This window comes from Crinia signifera, chromosome 9 (assembly GCF_055691185.1).
Source record: "Crinia signifera chromosome 9, ASM5569118v1, whole genome shotgun sequence".
Taxonomy (NCBI): domain Eukaryota; kingdom Metazoa; phylum Chordata; class Amphibia; order Anura; family Myobatrachidae; genus Crinia; species Crinia signifera.
The window spans coordinates 59,335,500-59,354,085 of record NC_139225.1 but is presented as its reverse complement, the minus strand read 5'-3'; positions in this window follow the sequence as shown (position 1 = coordinate 59,354,085).

Sequence of the window (18,586 nt, the reverse complement as noted above, 5' to 3'; positions counted from 1 at the left end):
ATACTACACATAATGTGTAGTACTTGTTGTCAGCATATTATTAGTTTCTTATATACTAAATGCACTTGAGAGTTAAGAAGTAGCATCTGTGCTACTCGCTTCATGTGTGTGACGTCAGTGAAAAAATAAAGAATGTCTCAACTAAGTGAGTGGGTAGAAGTTTGGGAATTGTACTATTAAGTGTATGATGTCAGTGTACCCACCTGCTAAGTGCGATATTTATGCTACTAGTCACATGATCATCCTATTTGAACAAGCAATCCAAAAATGATTTCATGATTATTATACAGTACATGATTATACACAGTACTATGCCTCTTATACACTGTTGTTTCGACTGATTATATTTGAGTTTGTTTTTTTTGACAAAAAATTAAGATACTACGCATGTTGCGTAGTACTCGTTGTCAGCATATTATTAGTTTCTTATATACTAAATGCACTTGAGAGTTAAGAAGTAGCATCTGTGCTACTCGCGTCATGTGTGTGACGTCAGTGAAAAAATAAAGAATGTCTCAACTAAGTGAGTGGGTAGAAGTTTGGGAATTGTACTATTAAGTGTGTGATGTCAGTGTACCCACCTGCTGGCTGCAATATATATGCTACTAGTCACATGATCATCCGATTTCGAGAAGCAATCCAAAAATGATTTCATGATTATTATACAGTACATGATTATACACAGTACTATGCCTCTTATACACTGTTGTTTCGACTGATTATATTTTAGTTTGTTTTTTGTTGACAAAAAATTAAGATACTACGCATGATGCGTAGTACTTGTTGTCGGCATATTATTAGTTTCTTATATACTAAATGCACTTGAGAGTTAAGAAGTAGCATCTGTGCTACTCGCTTCATGTGTGTGACGTCCGTGAAAAAATAAAGAATGTCTCAACTAAGTGAGTGGGTAGAAGTTTGGGAATTGTACTATTAAGTGTGTGATGTCAGTGTACCCACCTGCTGGCTGCAATATATGCTACTAGTCACATGATCATCCCATTTCAACAAGCAATCCAAAAATGATTTCATGATTATTATACAGTACATGATTGTACACAGTATTATGCCTCTTATACACTGTTGTTTCGACTGATTATATTTTAGTTTGTTTTTTTTGACAAAAAATTAAGATACTACACATAATGTGTAGTACTTGTTGTCAGCATATTATTAGTTTCTTATATACTAAATGCACTTGAGAGTTAAGAAGTAGCATCTGTGCTACTCGCTTCATGTGTGTGACGTCAGTGAAAAAATAAAGAATGTCTCAACTAAGTGAGTGGGTAGAAGTTTGGGTATTGTACTATTAAGTGTGTGATGTCAGTGTACCCACCTGCTAAGTGCAATATATATGCTACTAGTCACATGATCATCCGATTTCAAGAAGCAATCCAAAAAGATTTCATGATTATTATACAGTACATGATTATACACAGTACTATGCCTCTTATACACTGTTGTTTCGACTGATTATATTTTAGTTTGTTTTTGTTGACAAAAAATTAAGATACTACGCATGATGCGTAGTACTTGTTGTCAGCATATTATTAGTTTCTTATATACTAAATGCACTTGAGAGTTAAGAAGTAGCATCTGTGCTACTCGCTTCATGTGTGTGACGTCCGTGAAAAAATAAAGAATGTCTCAACTAAGTGAGTGGGTAGAAGTTTGGGAATTGTACTATTAAGTGTGTGATGTCAGTGTACCCACCTGCTGGCTGCAATATATGCTACTAGTCACATGATCATCCCATTTCAACAAGCAATCCAAAAATGATTTCATGATTATTATACAGTACATGATTGTACACAGTATTATGCCTCTTATACACTGTTCTTTCGACTGATTATATTTTAGTTTGTTTTTTTTGACAAAAAATTAAGATACTACACATAATGTGTAGTACTTGTTGTCAGCATATTATTAGTTTCTTATATACTAAATGCACTTGAGAGTTAAGAAGTAGCATCTGTGCTACTCGCGTCATGTGTGTGACGTCAGTGAAAAAATAAAAAATGTCTCAAATATGTGAGTGGGTAGAAGTTTGGGAATTGTACTATTAAGTGTGTGATGTCAGTGTACCCACCTGCTGGCTACAATATATGCTACTAGTCACATGATCATCCCATTTCAACAAGCAATCCAAAAATGATTTCATGATTATTATACAGTACTTGATTATACACAGTACTATGCCTCTTATACACTGTTGTTTTGACTGATTATATTTTACTTTGTTTTTTGTTGACAAAAAATTAAGATACTACGCATGATGCGTAGTACTCGTTGTCAGCATATTATTAGTTTCTTATATACTAAATGCACTTGAGAGTTAAGAAGTAGCATCTGTGCTACTCGCTTCATGTGTGTGACGTCAGTGAAAAAATAAAGAATGTCTCAACTAAGTGAGTGGGTAGAAGTTTGGGAATTGTACTATTAAGTGTGTGATGTCAGTGTGCCCACCTGCTGGCTGCAATATATGCTACTAGTCACATGATCATCCTATTTCAACAAGCAATCCAAAAATGATTTCATGATTATTATACAGTACATGATTATACACAGTACTATGCCTCTTATACACTGTTGTTTTGACTGATTATATTTTACTTTGTTTTTTGTTGACAAAAAATTAAGATACTACGCATGATGCGTAGTACTCGTTGTCAGCATATTATTAGTTTCTTATATACTAAATGCACTTGAGAGTTAAGAAGTAGCATCTGTGCTACTCGCTTCATGTGTGTGACGTCAGTGAAAAAATAAAGAATGTCTCAACTAAGTGAGTGGGTAGAAGTTTGGGATTTGTACTATTAAGTGTGTGATGTCAGTGTACCCACCTGCTGGCTGCAATATATGCTACTAGTCACATGATCATCCTATTTCAACAAGCAATCCAAAAATGATTTCATGATTATTATACAGTACATGATTATACACAGTACTATGCCTCTTATACACTGTTGTTTTGACTGATTATATTTTACTTTGTTTTTTGTTGACAAAAAATTAAGATACTACGCATGATGCGTAGTACTCGTTGTCAGCATATTATTAGTTTCTTATATACTAAATGCACTTGAGAGTTAAGAAGTAGCATCTGTGCTACTCGCTTCATGTGTGTGACGTCAGTGAAAAAATAAAGAATGTCTCAACTAAGTGAGTGGGTAGAAGTTTGGGAATTGTACTGTTAAGTGTATGATGTCAGTGTACCCACCTGCTGGCTGCAATATATGCTACTAGTCACATGATCATCCCATTTCAACAAGCAATCCAAAAATGATTTCATGATTGTTATACAGTACATGATTATACACAGTACTATGCCTCTTATACACTGTTGTTTCGACTGATTATATTTTAGTTTGTTTTTTGTTGACAAAAAATTAAGATACTACTCATGATGCGTAGTACTTGTTGTCTGATATTATTAGTTTCTTATATACTAAATGCACTTGAGATTTAAGAAGTAGCATCTGTGCTACTCGCTTCATGTGTGTGACGTTAGTGAAAAAATAAAGAATGTCTCAACTAAGTGAGTGGGTAGAAGTTTGGGAATTGTACTAATAAGTGTGTGATGTCAGTGTACCCACCTGCTGGCTGCAATATATGCTACTAGTCACATGATCATCCCATTTCAAGAAGCAATCCAAAAAGGATTTCATGATTATTATACAGTACATGATTATACACAGTACTATGCCTCTTATACACTGTTGTTTCGACTGATTATATTTTAGTTTGTTTTTTTTTGACAAAAAATTAAGATACTACGCATGATGCATAGTACTTGTTGTCAGCATATTATTAGTTTCTTATATACTAAATGCACTTGAGAGTTAAGAAGTAGCATCTGTGCTACTCGCGTCATGTGTTTGACGTCAGTGAAAAAATAAAGAATGTCTCAACTAAGTGAGTGGGTATAAGTTTGGGAATTGTACTATTAAGTGTGTGATGTCAGTGTACCCACCTGCTGGCTGCAATATATGCTACTAGTCACATGATCATCCTATTTCAACAAGCAATCCAAAAATGATTTCATGATTATTATACAGTACATGATTATACACAGTACTATGCCTCTTATACACTGTTGTTTTGACTGATTATATTTTACTTTGTTTTTTGTTGACAAAAAATTAAGATACTACGCATGATGCGTAGTACTCGTTGTCAGCATATTATTAGTTTCTTATATACTAAATGCACTTGAGAGTTAAGAAGTAGCATCTGTGCTACTCGCTTCATGTGTGTGACGTCAGTGAAAAAAATAAAGAATGTCTCAACTAAGTGAGTGGGTAGAAGTTTGGGAATTGTACTATTAAGTGTATGATGTCAGTGTACCCACCTGCTGGCTGCAATATATGCTACTAGTCACATGATCATCCCATTTCAACAAGCAATCCAAAAATGATTTCATGATTGTTATACAGTACATGATTATACACAGTACTATGCCTCTTATACACTGTTGTTTCAACTGATTATATTTTAGTTTGGTTTTTTTTTGACAAAAAAATTAAGATACTACGCATGATGCATAGTACTTGTTGTCAGCATATTATTAGTTTCTTATATACTAAATGCACTTGAGAGTTAAGAAGTAGCATCTGTGCTACTCGCGTCATGTGTTTGACGTCAGTGAAAAAATAAAGAATGTCTCAACTAAGTGAGTGGGTAGAAGTTTGGGAATTGTACTATTAAGTGTGTGATGTCAGTGTACCCACCTGCTGGCTGCAATATATGCTACTAGTCACATGATCATCCTATTTCAACAAGCAATCCAAAAATGATTTCATGATTATTATACAGTACATGATTATACACAGTACTATGCCTCTTATACACTGTTGTTTTGACTGATTATATTTTACTTTGTTTTTTGTTGACAAAAAATTAAGATACTACGCATGATGCGTAGTACTCGTTGTCAGCATATTATTAGTTTCTTATATACTAAATGCACTTGAGAGTTAAGAAGTAGCATCTGTGCTACTCGCTTCATGTGTGTGACGTCAGTGAAAAAATAAAGAATGTCTCAACTAAGTGAGTGGGTAGAAGTTTGGGTATTGTACTATTAAGTGTGTGATGTCAGTGTACCCACCTGCTAAGTGCAATATATATGCTACTAGTCACATGATCATCCGATTTCAAGAAGCAATCCAAAAATGATTTCATGATTATTATACAGTACATGATTATACACAGTACTATGCCTCTTATACACTGTTGTTTCGACTGATTATATTTTAGTTTGTTTTTGTTGACAAAAAATTAAGATACTACGCATGATGCGTAGTACTTGTTGTCAGCATATTATTAGTTTCTTATATACTAAATGCACTTGAGAGTTAAGAAGTAGCATCTGTGCTACTCGCTTCATGTGTGTGACGTCAGTGAAAAAATAAAGAATGTCTCAACTAAGTGAGTGGGTAGAAGTTTGGGAATTGTACTATTAAGTGTATGATGTCAGTGTACCCACCTGCTGGCTGCAATATATGCTACTAGTCACATGATCATCCCATTTCAACAAGCAATCCAAAAATGATTTCATGATTTTTATACAGTACATGATTATACACAGTACTATGCCTCTTATACACTGTTGTTTCGACTGATTATATTTTAGTTTGTTTTTTGTTGACAAAAAAATTAAGATACTACTCATGATGCGTAGTACTTGTTGTCAGATATTATTAGTTTCTTATATACTAAATGCACTTGAGAGTTAAGAAGTAGCATCTGTGCTACTCGCTTCATGTGTGTGACGTTAGTGAAAAAATAAAGAATGTCTCAACTAAGTGAGTGGGTAGAAGTTTGGGAATTGTACTATTAAGTGTGTGATGTCAGTGTACCCACCTGCTGGCTGCAATATATGCTACTAGTCACATGATCATCCTATTTCAACAAGCAATCCAAAAATGATTTCATGATTATTATACAGTACATGATTATACACAGTACTATGCCTCTTATACACTGTTGTTTTGACTGATTATATTTGAGTTTGTTTTTTTGACAAAAAATTAAGATACTACGCATGATGCGTAGTACTTGTTGTCAGCATTTTTTTAGTTCCTTATATACTAAATGCACTTGAGAGTTAAGAAGTAGCATCTGTGCTACTCGCGTCATGTGTGTGTGACGTCAGTGAAAAAATAAAGAATGTCTCAACTAAGTGATTGGGTAGAAGTTTGGGAATTGTACTATTAAGTGTGTGATGTCAGTGTACCCACCTGCTAATTGCAATATATATGCTACTAGTCACATGATCATCTGATTTCAAGAAGCAATCCAAAAATGATTTCATGATTATTATACAGTACATGATTATACACAGTACTATGCCTCTTATACACTGTTGTTTCAACTGATTATATTTTAGTTTGTTTTTTGTTGACAAAAAATTAAGATACTACGCATGATGCGTAGTACTTGTTGTCAGCATATTATTAGTTTCTTATATACTAAATGCACTTGAGAGTTAAGAAGTAGCATCTGTGCTACTCGCGTCATGTGTGTGTGACGTCAGTGAAAAAATAAAGAATGTCTCAACTAAGTGATTGGGTAGAAGTTTGGGAATTGTACTATTAAGTGTGTGATGTCAGTGTACCCACCTGCTGGCTGCAATATATGCTACTAGTCACATGATCATCCTATTTCAACAAGCAATCCAAAAATGATTTCATGATTATTATACAGTACATGATTATACACAGTACTATGCCTCTTATACACTGTTGTTTTGACTGATTATATTTTAGTTTGGTTTTTTTTGACAAAAAATTAAGATACTACGCATGATGCGTAGTACTTGTTGTCAGCATATTATTAGTTTCTTATTTACTAAATGCACTTGAGAGTTAAGAAGTAGCATCTGTGCTACTCGCGTCATGTGTGTGTGACGTCAGTGAAAAAATAAAGAATGTCTCAACTAAGTGAGTGGGTAGAAGTTTGGGAATTGTACTATTAAGTGTGTGATGTCAGTGTACCCACCTGCTAAGTGCAATATATATGCTACTAGTCACATGATCATCCAATTTCGAGAAGCAATCCAAAAATGATTTCATGATTATTATACAGTACATGATTATACACAGTACTATGCCTCTTATACACTGTTGTTTCGACTGATTATATTTTAGTTTGTTTTTTGTTGACAAAAAATTAAGATACTACGCATGATGCGTAGTACTTGTTGTCAGCATATTATTAGTTTCTTATATACTAAATGCACTTGAGAGTTAAGAAGTAGCATCTGTGCTACTCGCTTCATGTGTGTGACGTCCGTGAAAAAATAAAGAATGTCTCAACTAAGTGAGTGGGTAGAAGTTTGGGAATTGTACTATTAAGTGTGTGATGTCAGTGTACCCACCTGCTGGCTGCAATATATGCTACTAGTCACATGATCATCCCATTTCAACAAGCAATCCAAAAATGATTTCATGATTATTATACAGTACATGATTGTACACAGTATTATGCCTCTTATACACTGTTGTTTCGACTGATTATATTTTAGTTTGTTTTTTTTGACAAAAAATTAAGATACTACACATAATGTGTAGTACTTGTTGTCAGCATATTATTAGTTTCTTATATACTAAATGCACTTGAGAGTTAAGAAGTAGCATCTGTGCTACTCGCTTCATGTGTGTGACGTCAGTGAAAAAATAAAGAATGTCTCAACTAAGTGAGTGGGTAGAAGTTTGGGAATTGTACTATTAAGTGTATGATGTCAGTGTACCCACCTGCTAAGTGCGATATTTATGCTACTAGTCACATGATCATCCTATTTGAACAAGCAATCCAAAAATGATTTCATGATTATTATACAGTACATGATTATACACAGTACTATGCCTCTTATACACTGTTGTTTCGACTGATTATATTTGAGTTTGTTTTTTTTGACAAAAAATTAAGATACTACGCATGTTGCGTAGTACTCGTTGTCAGCATATTATTAGTTTCTTATATACTAAATGCACTTGAGAGTTAAGAAGTAGCATCTGTGCTACTCGCGTCATGTGTGTGACGTCAGTGAAAAAATAAAGAATGTCTCAACTAAGTGAGTGGGTAGAAGTTTGGGAATTGTACTATTAAGTGTGTGATGTCAGTGTACCCACCTGCTGGCTGCAATATATATGCTACTAGTCACATGATCATCCGATTTCGAGAAGCAATCCAAAAATGATTTCATGATTATTATACCGTACATGATTATACACAGTACTATGCCTCTTATACACTGTTGTTTCGACTGATTATATTTTAGTTTGTTTTTTGTTGACAAAAAATTAAGATACTACGCATGATGCGTAGTACTTGTTGTCGGCATATTATTAGTTTCTTATATACTAAATGCACTTGAGAGTTAAGAAGTAGCATCTGTGCTACTCGCTTCATGTGTGTGACGTCCGTGAAAAAATAAAGAATGTCTCAACTAAGTGAGTGGGTAGAAGTTTGGGAATTGTACTATTAAGTGTGTGATGTCAGTGTACCCACCTGCTGGCTGCAATATATGCTACTAGTCACATGATCATCCCATTTCAACAAGCAATCCAAAAATGATTTCATGATTATTATACAGTACATGATTGTACACAGTATTATGCCTCTTATACACTGTTGTTTCGACTGATTATATTTTAGTTTGTTTTTTTTGACAAAAAATTAAGATACTACACATAATGTGTAGTACTTGTTGTCAGCATATTATTAGTTTCTTATATACTAAATGCACTTGAGAGTTAAGAAGTAGCATCTGTGCTACTCGCTTCATGTGTGTGACGTCAGTGAAAAAATAAAGAATGTCTCAACTAAGTGAGTGGGTAGAAGTTTGGGTATTGTACTATTAAGTGTGTGATGTCAGTGTACCCACCTGCTAAGTGCAATATATATGCTACTAGTCACATGATCATCCGATTTCAAGAAGCAATCCAAAAATGATTTCATGATTATTATACAGTACATGATTATACACAGTACTATGCCTCTTATACACTGTTGTTTCGACTGATTATATTTTAGTTTGTTTTTGTTGACAAAAAATTAAGATACTACGCATGATGCGTAGTACTTGTTGTCAGCATATTATTAGTTTCTTATATACTAAATGCACTTGAGAGTTAAGAAGTAGCATCTGTGCTACTCGCTTCATGTGTGTGACGTCCGTGAAAAAATAAAGAATGTCTCAACTAAGTGAGTGGGTAGAAGTTTGGGAATTGTACTATTAAGTGTGTGATGTCAGTGTACCCACCTGCTGGCTGCAATATATGCTACTAGTCACATGATCATCCCATTTCAACAAGCAATCCAAAAATGATTTCATGATTATTATACAGTACATGATTGTACACAGTATTATGCCTCTTATACACTGTTGTTTCGACTGATTATATTTTAGTTTGTTTTTTTTGACAAAAAATTAAGATACTACACATAATGTGTAGTACTTGTTGTCAGCATATTATTAGTTTCTTATATACTAAATGCACTTGAGAGTTAAGAAGTAGCATCTGTGCTACTCGCTTCATGTGTGTGACGTCAGTGAAAAAATAAAGAATGTCTCAACTAAGTGAGTGGGTAGAAGTTTGGGAATTGTACTATTAAGTGTATGATGTCAGTGTACCCACCTGCTAAGTGCGATATTTATGCTACTAGTCACATGATCATCCTATTTGAACAAGCAATCCAAAAATGATTTCATGATTATTATACAGTACATGATTATACACAGTACTATGCCTCTTATACACTGTTGTTTCGACTGATTATATTTGAGTTTGTTTTTTTTGACAAAAAATTAAGATACTACGCATGTTGCGTAGTACTCGTTGTCAGCATATTATTAGTTTCTTATATACTAAATGCACTTGAGAGTTAAGAAGTAGCATCTGTGCTACTCGCGTCATGTGTGTGACGTCAGTGAAAAAATAAAGAATGTCTCAACTAAGTGAGTGGGTAGAAGTTTGGGAATTGTACTATTAAGTGTGTGATGTCAGTGTACCCACCTGCTGGCTGCAATATATATGCTACTAGTCACATGATCATCCGATTTCGAGAAGCAATCCAAAAATGATTTCATGATTATTATACAGTACATGATTATACACAGTACTATGCCTCTTATACACTGTTGTTTCGACTGATTATATTTTAGTTTGTTTGTTTTTTTGACAAAAAATTAAGATACTACGCATGATGCATAGTACTTGTTGTCAGCATATTATTAGTTTCTTATATACTAAATGCACTTGAGAGTTAAGAAGTAGCATCTGTGCTACTCGCTTCATGTGTGTGACGTCCGTGAAAAAATAAAGAATGTCTCAACTAAGTGAGTGGGTAGAAGTTTGGGAATTGTACTATTAAGTGTGTGATGTCAGTGTACCCACCTGCTGGCTGCAATATATGCTACTAGTCACATGATCATCCCATTTCAACAAGCAATCCAAAAATGATTTCATGATTATTATACAGTACATGATTGTACACAGTATTATGCCTCTTATACACTGTTGTTTCGACTGATTATATTTTAGTTTGTTTTTTTTGACAAAAAATTAAGATACTACACATAATGTGTAGTACTTGTTGTCAGCATATTATTAGTTTCTTATATACTAAATGCACTTGAGAGTTAAGAAGTAGCATCTGTGCTACTCGCTTCATGTGTGTGACGTCAGTGAAAAAATAAAGAATGTCTCAACTAAGTGAGTGGGTAGAAGTTTGGGTATTGTACTATTAAGTGTGTGATGTCAGTGTACCCACCTGCTAAGTGCAATATATATGCTACTAGTCACATGATCATCCGATTTCAAGAAGCAATCCAAAAATGATTTCATGATTATTATACAGTACATGATTATACACAGTACTATGCCTCTTATACACTGTTGTTTCGACTGATTATATTTTAGTTTGTTTTTGTTGACAAAAAATTAAGATACTACGCATGATGCGTAGTACTTGTTGTCAGCATATTATTAGTTTCTTATATACTAAATGCACTTGAGAGTTAAGAAGTAGCATCTGTGCTACTCGCTTCATGTGTGTGACGTCAGTGAAAAAATAAAGAATGTCTCAACTAAGTGAGTGGATAGAATTTTGGGAATTGTACTATTAAGTGTGTGATGTCAGTGTACCCACCTGCTGGCTGCAATATATGCTACTAGTCACATGATCATCCCATTTCAACAAGCAATCCAAAAATGATTTCATGATTATTATACAGTACATGATTGTACACAGTATTATGCCTCTTATACACTGTTGTTTCGACTGATTATATTTTAGTTTGGTTTTTTTTGACAAAAAATTAAGATACTACACATGATGTGTAGTACTTGTTGTCAGCATATTATTAGTTTCTTATATACTAAATGCACTTGAGAGTTAAGAAGTAGCATCTGTGCTACTCGCGTCATGTGTGTGACGTCAGTGAAAAAATAAAGAATGTCTCAACTAAGTGAGTGGGTAGAAGTTTGGGAATTGTACTATTAAGTGTGTGATGTCAGTGTACCCACCTGCTGGCTGCAATATATGCTACTAGTCACATGATCATCCGATTTCAAGAAGCAATCCAAAAATGATTTCATGATTATTATACAGTACATGATTATACACAGTACTATGCCTCTTATACACTGTTGTTTCGACTGATTATATTTGAGGTTTTTTTTTTGACAAAAAATTAAGATACTACGCATGATGCGTAGTACTTGTTGTCAGCACATTATTAGTTTCTAATATACTAAATGCACTTGAGAGTTAAGAAGTAGCATATGTGCTACTCGCTTCATGTGTGTGACGTCAGTGAAAAAAATAAAGAATGTCTCAACTAAGTGAGTGGGTAGAAGTTTCGGAATTGTACTATTAAGTGTATGATGTCAGTGTACCCACCTGCTGGCTGCAATATATGCTACTAGTCACATGATCATCCCATTTCAACAAGCAATCCAAAAATGATTTCATGATTTTTATACAGTACATGATTATACACAGTACTATGCCTCTTATACACTGTTGTTTCGACTGATTATATTTTAGTTTGTTTTTTGTTGACAAAAAAATTAAGATACTACTCATGATGCGTAGTACTTGTTGTCAGATATTATTAGTTTCTTATATACTAAATGCACTTGAGAGTTAAGAAGTAGCATCTGTGCTACTCGCTTCATGTGTGTGACATTAGTGAAAAAATAAAGAATGTCTCAACTAAGTGAGTGGGTAGAAGTTTGGGAATTGTACTATTAAGTGTGTGATGTCAGTGTACCCACCTGCTGGCTGCAATATATGCTACTAGTCACATGATCATCCTATTTCAACAAGCAATCCAAAAATGATTTCATGATTATTATACAGTACATGATTATACACAGTACTATGCCTCTTATACACTGTTGTTTTGACTGATTATATTTGAGTTTGTTTTTTTGACAAAAAATTAAGATACTACACATAATGTGTAGTACTTGTTGTCAGCATATTATTAGTTTCTTATATACTAAATGCACTTGAGAGTTAAGAAGTAGCATCTGTGCTACTCGCTTCATGTGTGTGACGTCAGTGAAAAAATAAAGAATGTCTCAACTAAGTGAGTGGGTAGAAGTTTGGGAATTGTACTATTAAGTGTATGATGTCAGTGTACCCACCTGCTAAGTGCGATATTTATGCTACTAGTCACATGATCATCCTATTTGAACAAGCAATCCAAAAATGATTTCATGATTATTATACAGTACATGATTATACACAGTACTATGCCTCTTATACACTGTTGTTTCGACTGATTATATTTGAGTTTGTTTTTTGTTGACAAAAAATTAAGATACTACGCATGATGCGTAGTACTTGTTGTCAGCATATTATTAGTTTCTTATATACTAAATGCACTTGAGAGTTAAGAAGTAGCATCTGTGCTACTCGCGTCATGTGTGTGTGACGTCAGTGAAAAAATAAAGAATGTCTCAACTAAGTGATTGGGTAGAAGTTTGGGAATTGTACTATTAAGTGTATGATGTCAGTGTACCCACCTGCTAATTGCAATATATATGCTACTAGTCACATGATCATCTGATTTCAAGAAGCAATCCAAAAATGATTTCATGATTATTATACAGTACATGATTATACACAGTACTATGCCTCTTATACACTGTTGTTTCAACTGATTATATTTTAGTTTGTTTTTTGTTGACAAAAAATTAAGATACTACGCATGATGCGTAGTACTTGTTGTCAGCATATTATTAGTTTCTTATATACTAAATGCACTTGAGAGTTAAGAAGTAGCATCTGTGCTACTCGCGTCATGTGTGTGTGACGTCAGTGAAAAAATAAAGAATGTCTCAACTAAGTGATTGGGTAGAAGTTTGGGAATTGTACTATTAAGTGTGTGATGTCAGTGTACCCACCTGCTAAGTGCAATATATATGCTACTAGTCACATGATCATCCGATTTCGAGAAGCAATCCAAAAATGATTTCATGATTATTATACAGTACATGATTATACACAGTACTATGCCTCTTATACACTGTTGTTTCGACTGATTATATTTTAGTTTGTTTTTTGTTGACAAAAAATTAAGATACTACGCATGATGCGTAGTACTTGTTGTCAGCATATTATTAGTTTCTTATATACTAAATGCACTTGAGAGTTAAGAAGTAGCATCTGTGCTACTCGCTTCATGTGTGTGACGTCCGTGAAAAAATAAAGAATGTCTCAACTAAGTGAGTGGGTAGAAGTTTGGGAATTGTACTATTAAGTGTGTGATGTCAGTGTACCCACCTGCTGGCTGCAATATATGCTACTAGTCACATGATCATCCCATTTCAACAAGCAATCCAAAAATGATTTCATGATTATTATACAGTACATGATTGTACACAGTATTATGCCTCTTATACACTGTTGTTTCGACTGATTATATTTTAGTTTGTTTTTTTTGACAAAAAATTAAGATACTACACATAATGTGTAGTACTTGTTGTCAGCATATTATTAGTTTCTTATATACTAAATGCACTTGAGAGTTAAGAAGTAGCATCTGTGCTACTCGCTTCATGTGTGTGACGTCAGTGAAAAAATAAAGAATGTCTCAACTAAGTGAGTGGGTAGAAGTTTGGGAATTGTACTATTAAGTGTATGATGTCAGTGTACCCACCTGCTAAGTGCGATATTTATGCTACTAGTCACATGATCATCCTATTTGAACAAGCAATCCAAAAATGATTTCATGATTATTATACAGTACATGATTATACACAGTACTATGCCTCTTATACACTGTTGTTTCGACTGATTATATTTGAGTTTGTTTTTTTTGACAAAAAATTAAGATACTACGCATGTTGCGTAGTACTTGTTGTCAGCATATTTTTAGTTCCTTATATAGTAAATGCACTTGAGTGTTGAGAAGTAGCATCTGTGCTACTCGCTTCATGTGTGTGACGTCAGTGAAAAAATAAAGAATGTCTCAACTAAGTGAGTGGGTAGAAGTTTGGGAATTGTACTATTAAGTGTATGATGTCAGTGTACCCACCTGCTAAGTGCAATATATATGCTACTAGTCACATGATCATCCCATTTCAAGAAGCAATCCAAAAATGATTTCATGATTATTATACAGTACATGATTGTACACAGTATTATGCCTCTTATACACTGTTGTTTCGACTGATTATATTTTAGTTTGTTTTTTTTTTTGACAAAAAATTAAGATACTACACATGATGTGTAGTACTTGTTGTCAGCATATTATTAGTTTCTTATATACTAAATGCACTTGAGAGTTAAGAAGTAGCCTCTGTGCTACTCGCGTCATGTGTGTGACGTCAGTGAAAAAATAAAGAATGTCTCAACTAAGTGAGTGGGTAGAAGTTTGGGAATTGTACTATTAAGTGTGTGATGTCAGTGTACCCACCTGCTGGCTGCAATATATCCTACTAGTCACATGATCATCCGATTTCAAGAAGCAATCCAAAAATGATTTCATGATTATTATACAGTACATGATTGTACACAGTATTATGCCTCTTATACACTGTTGTTTCGACTGATTATATTTTAGTTTGTTTTTTTTGACAAAAAATTAAGATACTACACATAATGTGTAGTACTTGTTGTCAGCATATTATTAGTTTCTTATATACTAAATGCACTTGAGAGTTAAGAAGTAGCATCTGTGCTACTCGCTTCATGTGTGTGACGTCAGTGAAAAAATAAAGAATGTCTCAACTAAGTGAGTGGGTAGAAGTTTGGGAATTGTACTATTAAGTGTATGATGTCAGTGTACCCACCTGCTAAGTGCGATATTTATGCTACTAGTCACATGATCATCCTATTTGAACAAGCAATCCAAAAATGATTTCATGATTATTATACAGTACATGATTATACACAGTACTATGCCTCTTATACACTGTTGTTTCGACTGATTATATTTTAGTTTGTTTTTTGTTGACAAAAAATTAAGATACTACGCATGATGCGTAGTACTTGTTGTCAGCATATTATTAGTTTCTTATATACTAAATGCACTTGAGAGTTAAGAAGTAGCATCTGTGCTACTCGCTTCATGTGTGTGACGTCCGTGAAAAAATAAAGAATGTCTCAACTAAGTGAGTGGGTAGAAGTTTGGGAATTGTACTATTAAGTGTGTGATGTCAGTGTACCCACCTGCTGGCTGCAATATATGCTACTAGTCACATGATCATCCCATTTCAACAAGCAATCCAAAAATGATTTCATGATTATTATACAGTACATGATTGTACACAGTATTATGCCTCTTATACACTGTTGTTTCGACTGATTATATTTTAGTTTGTTTTTTTTGACAAAAAATTAAGATACTACACATAATGTGTAGTACTTGTTGTCAGCATATTATTAGTTTCTTATATACTAAATGCACTTGAGAGTTAAGAAGTAGCATCTGTGCTACTCGCTTCATGTGTGTGACGTCAGTGAAAAAATAAAGAATGTCTCAACTAAGTGAGTGGGTAGAAGTTTGGGTATTGTACTATTAAGTGTGTGATGTCAGTGTACCCACCTGCTAAGTGCAATATATATGCTACTAGTCACATGATCATCCGATTTCAAGAAGCAATCCAAAAATGATTTCATGATTATTATACAGTACATGATTATACACAGTACTATGCCTCTTATACACTGTTGTTTCGACTGATTATATTTTAGTTTGTTTTTGTTGACAAAAAATTAAGATACTACGCATGATGCGTAGTACTTGTTGTCAGCATATTATTAGTTTCTTATATACTAAATGCACTTGAGAGTTAAGAAGTAGCATCTGTGCTACTCGCTTCATGTGTGTGACGTCCGTGAAAAAATAAAGAATGTCTCAACTAAGTGAGTGGGTAGAAGTTTGGGAATTGTACTATTAAGTGTGTGATGTCAGTGTACCCACCTGCTGGCTGCAATATATGCTACTAGTCACATGATCATCCCATTTCAACAAGCAATCCAAAAATGATTTCATGATTATTATACAGTACATGATTGTACACAGTATTATGCCTCTTATACACTGTTGTTTCGACTGATTATATTTTAGTTTGTTTTTTTTGACAAAAAATTAAGATACTACACATAATGTGTAGTACTTGTTGTCAGCATATTATTAGTTTCTTATATACTAAATGCACTTGAGAGTTAAGAAGTAGCATCTGTGCTACTCGCTTCATGTGTGTGACGTCAGTGAAAAAATAAAGAATGTCTCAACTAAGTGAGTGGGTAGAAGTTTGGGAATTGTACTATTAAGTGTATGATGTCAGTGTACCCACCTGCTAAGTGCGATATTTATGCTACTAGTCACATGATCATCCTATTTGAACAAGCAATCCAAAAATGATTTCATGATTATTATACAGTACATGATTATACACAGTACTATGCCTCTTATACACTGTTGTTTCGACTGATTATATTTGAGTTTGTTTTTTTTGACAAAAAATTAAGATACTACGCATGTTGCGTAGTACTCGTTGTCAGCATATTATTAGTTTCTTATATACTGAATGCACTTGAGAGTTAAGAAGTAGCATCTGTGCTACTCGCGTCATGTGTGTGACGTCAGTGAAAAAATAAAGAATGTCTCAACTAAGTGAGTGGGTAGAAGTTTGGGAATTGTACTATTAAGTGTGTGATGTCAGTGTACCCACCTGCTGGCTGCAATATATATGCTACTAGTCACATGATCATCCGATTTCGAGAAGCAATCCAAAAATGATTTCATGATTATTATACAGTACATGATTATACACAGTACTATGCCTCTTATACACTGTTGTTTCGACTGATTATATTTTAGTTTGGTTTTTTTTTGACAAAAAATTAAGATACCACGCATGATGCATAGTACTTGTTGTCAGCATATTATTAGTTTCTTATATACTAAATGCACTTGAGAGTTAAGAAGTAGCATCTGTGCTACTCGCTTCATGTGTGTGACGTCCGTGAAAAAATAAAGAATGTCTCAACTAAGTGAGTGGGTAGAAGTTTGGGAATTGTACTATTAAGTGTGTGATGTCAGTGTACCCACCTGCTGGCTGCAATATATGCTACTAGTCACATGATCATCCCATTTCAACAAGCAATCCAAAAATGATTTCATGATTATTATACAGTACATGATTGTACACAGTATTATGCCTCTTATACACTGTTGTTTCGACTGATTATATTTTAGTTTGTTTTTTTTGACAAAAAATTAAGATACTACACATAATGTGTAGTACTTGTTGTCAGCATATTATTAGTTTCTTATATACTAAATGCACTTGAGAGTTAAGAAGTAGCATCTGTGCTACTCGCTTCATGTGTGTGACGTCAGTGAAAAAATAAAGAATGTCTCAACTAAGTGAGTGGGTAGAAGTTTGGGTATTGTACTATTAAGTGTGTGATGTCAGTGTACCCACCTGCTAAGTGCAATATATATGCTACTAGTCACATGATCATCCGATTTCAAGAAGCAATCCAAAAATGATTTCATGATTATTATACAGTACATGATTATACACAGTACTATGCCTCTTATACACTGTTGTTTCGACTGATTATATTTGAGGTTTTTTTTTTGACAAAAAATTAAGATACTACGCATGATGCGTAGTACTTGTTGTCAGCATATTATTAGTTTCTTATATACTAAATGCACTTGAGAGTTAAGAAGTAGCTTATGTGCTACTCGCTTCATGTGTGTGACGTCAGTGAAAAAAATAAAGAATGTCTCAACTAAGTGAGTGGGTAGAAGTTTGGGAATTGTACTATTAAGTGTATGATGTCAGTGTACCCACCTGCTGGCTGCAATATATGCTACTAGTCACATGATCATCCCATTTCAACAAGCAATCCAAAAATGATTTCATGATTTTTATACAGTACATGATTATACACAGTACTATGCCTCTTATACACTGTTGTTTCGACTGATTATATTTTAGTTTGTTTTTTGTTGACAAAAAAATTAAGATACTACTCATGATGCGTAGTACTTGTTGTCAGATATTATTAGTTTCTTATATACTAAATGCACTTGAGAGTTAAGAAG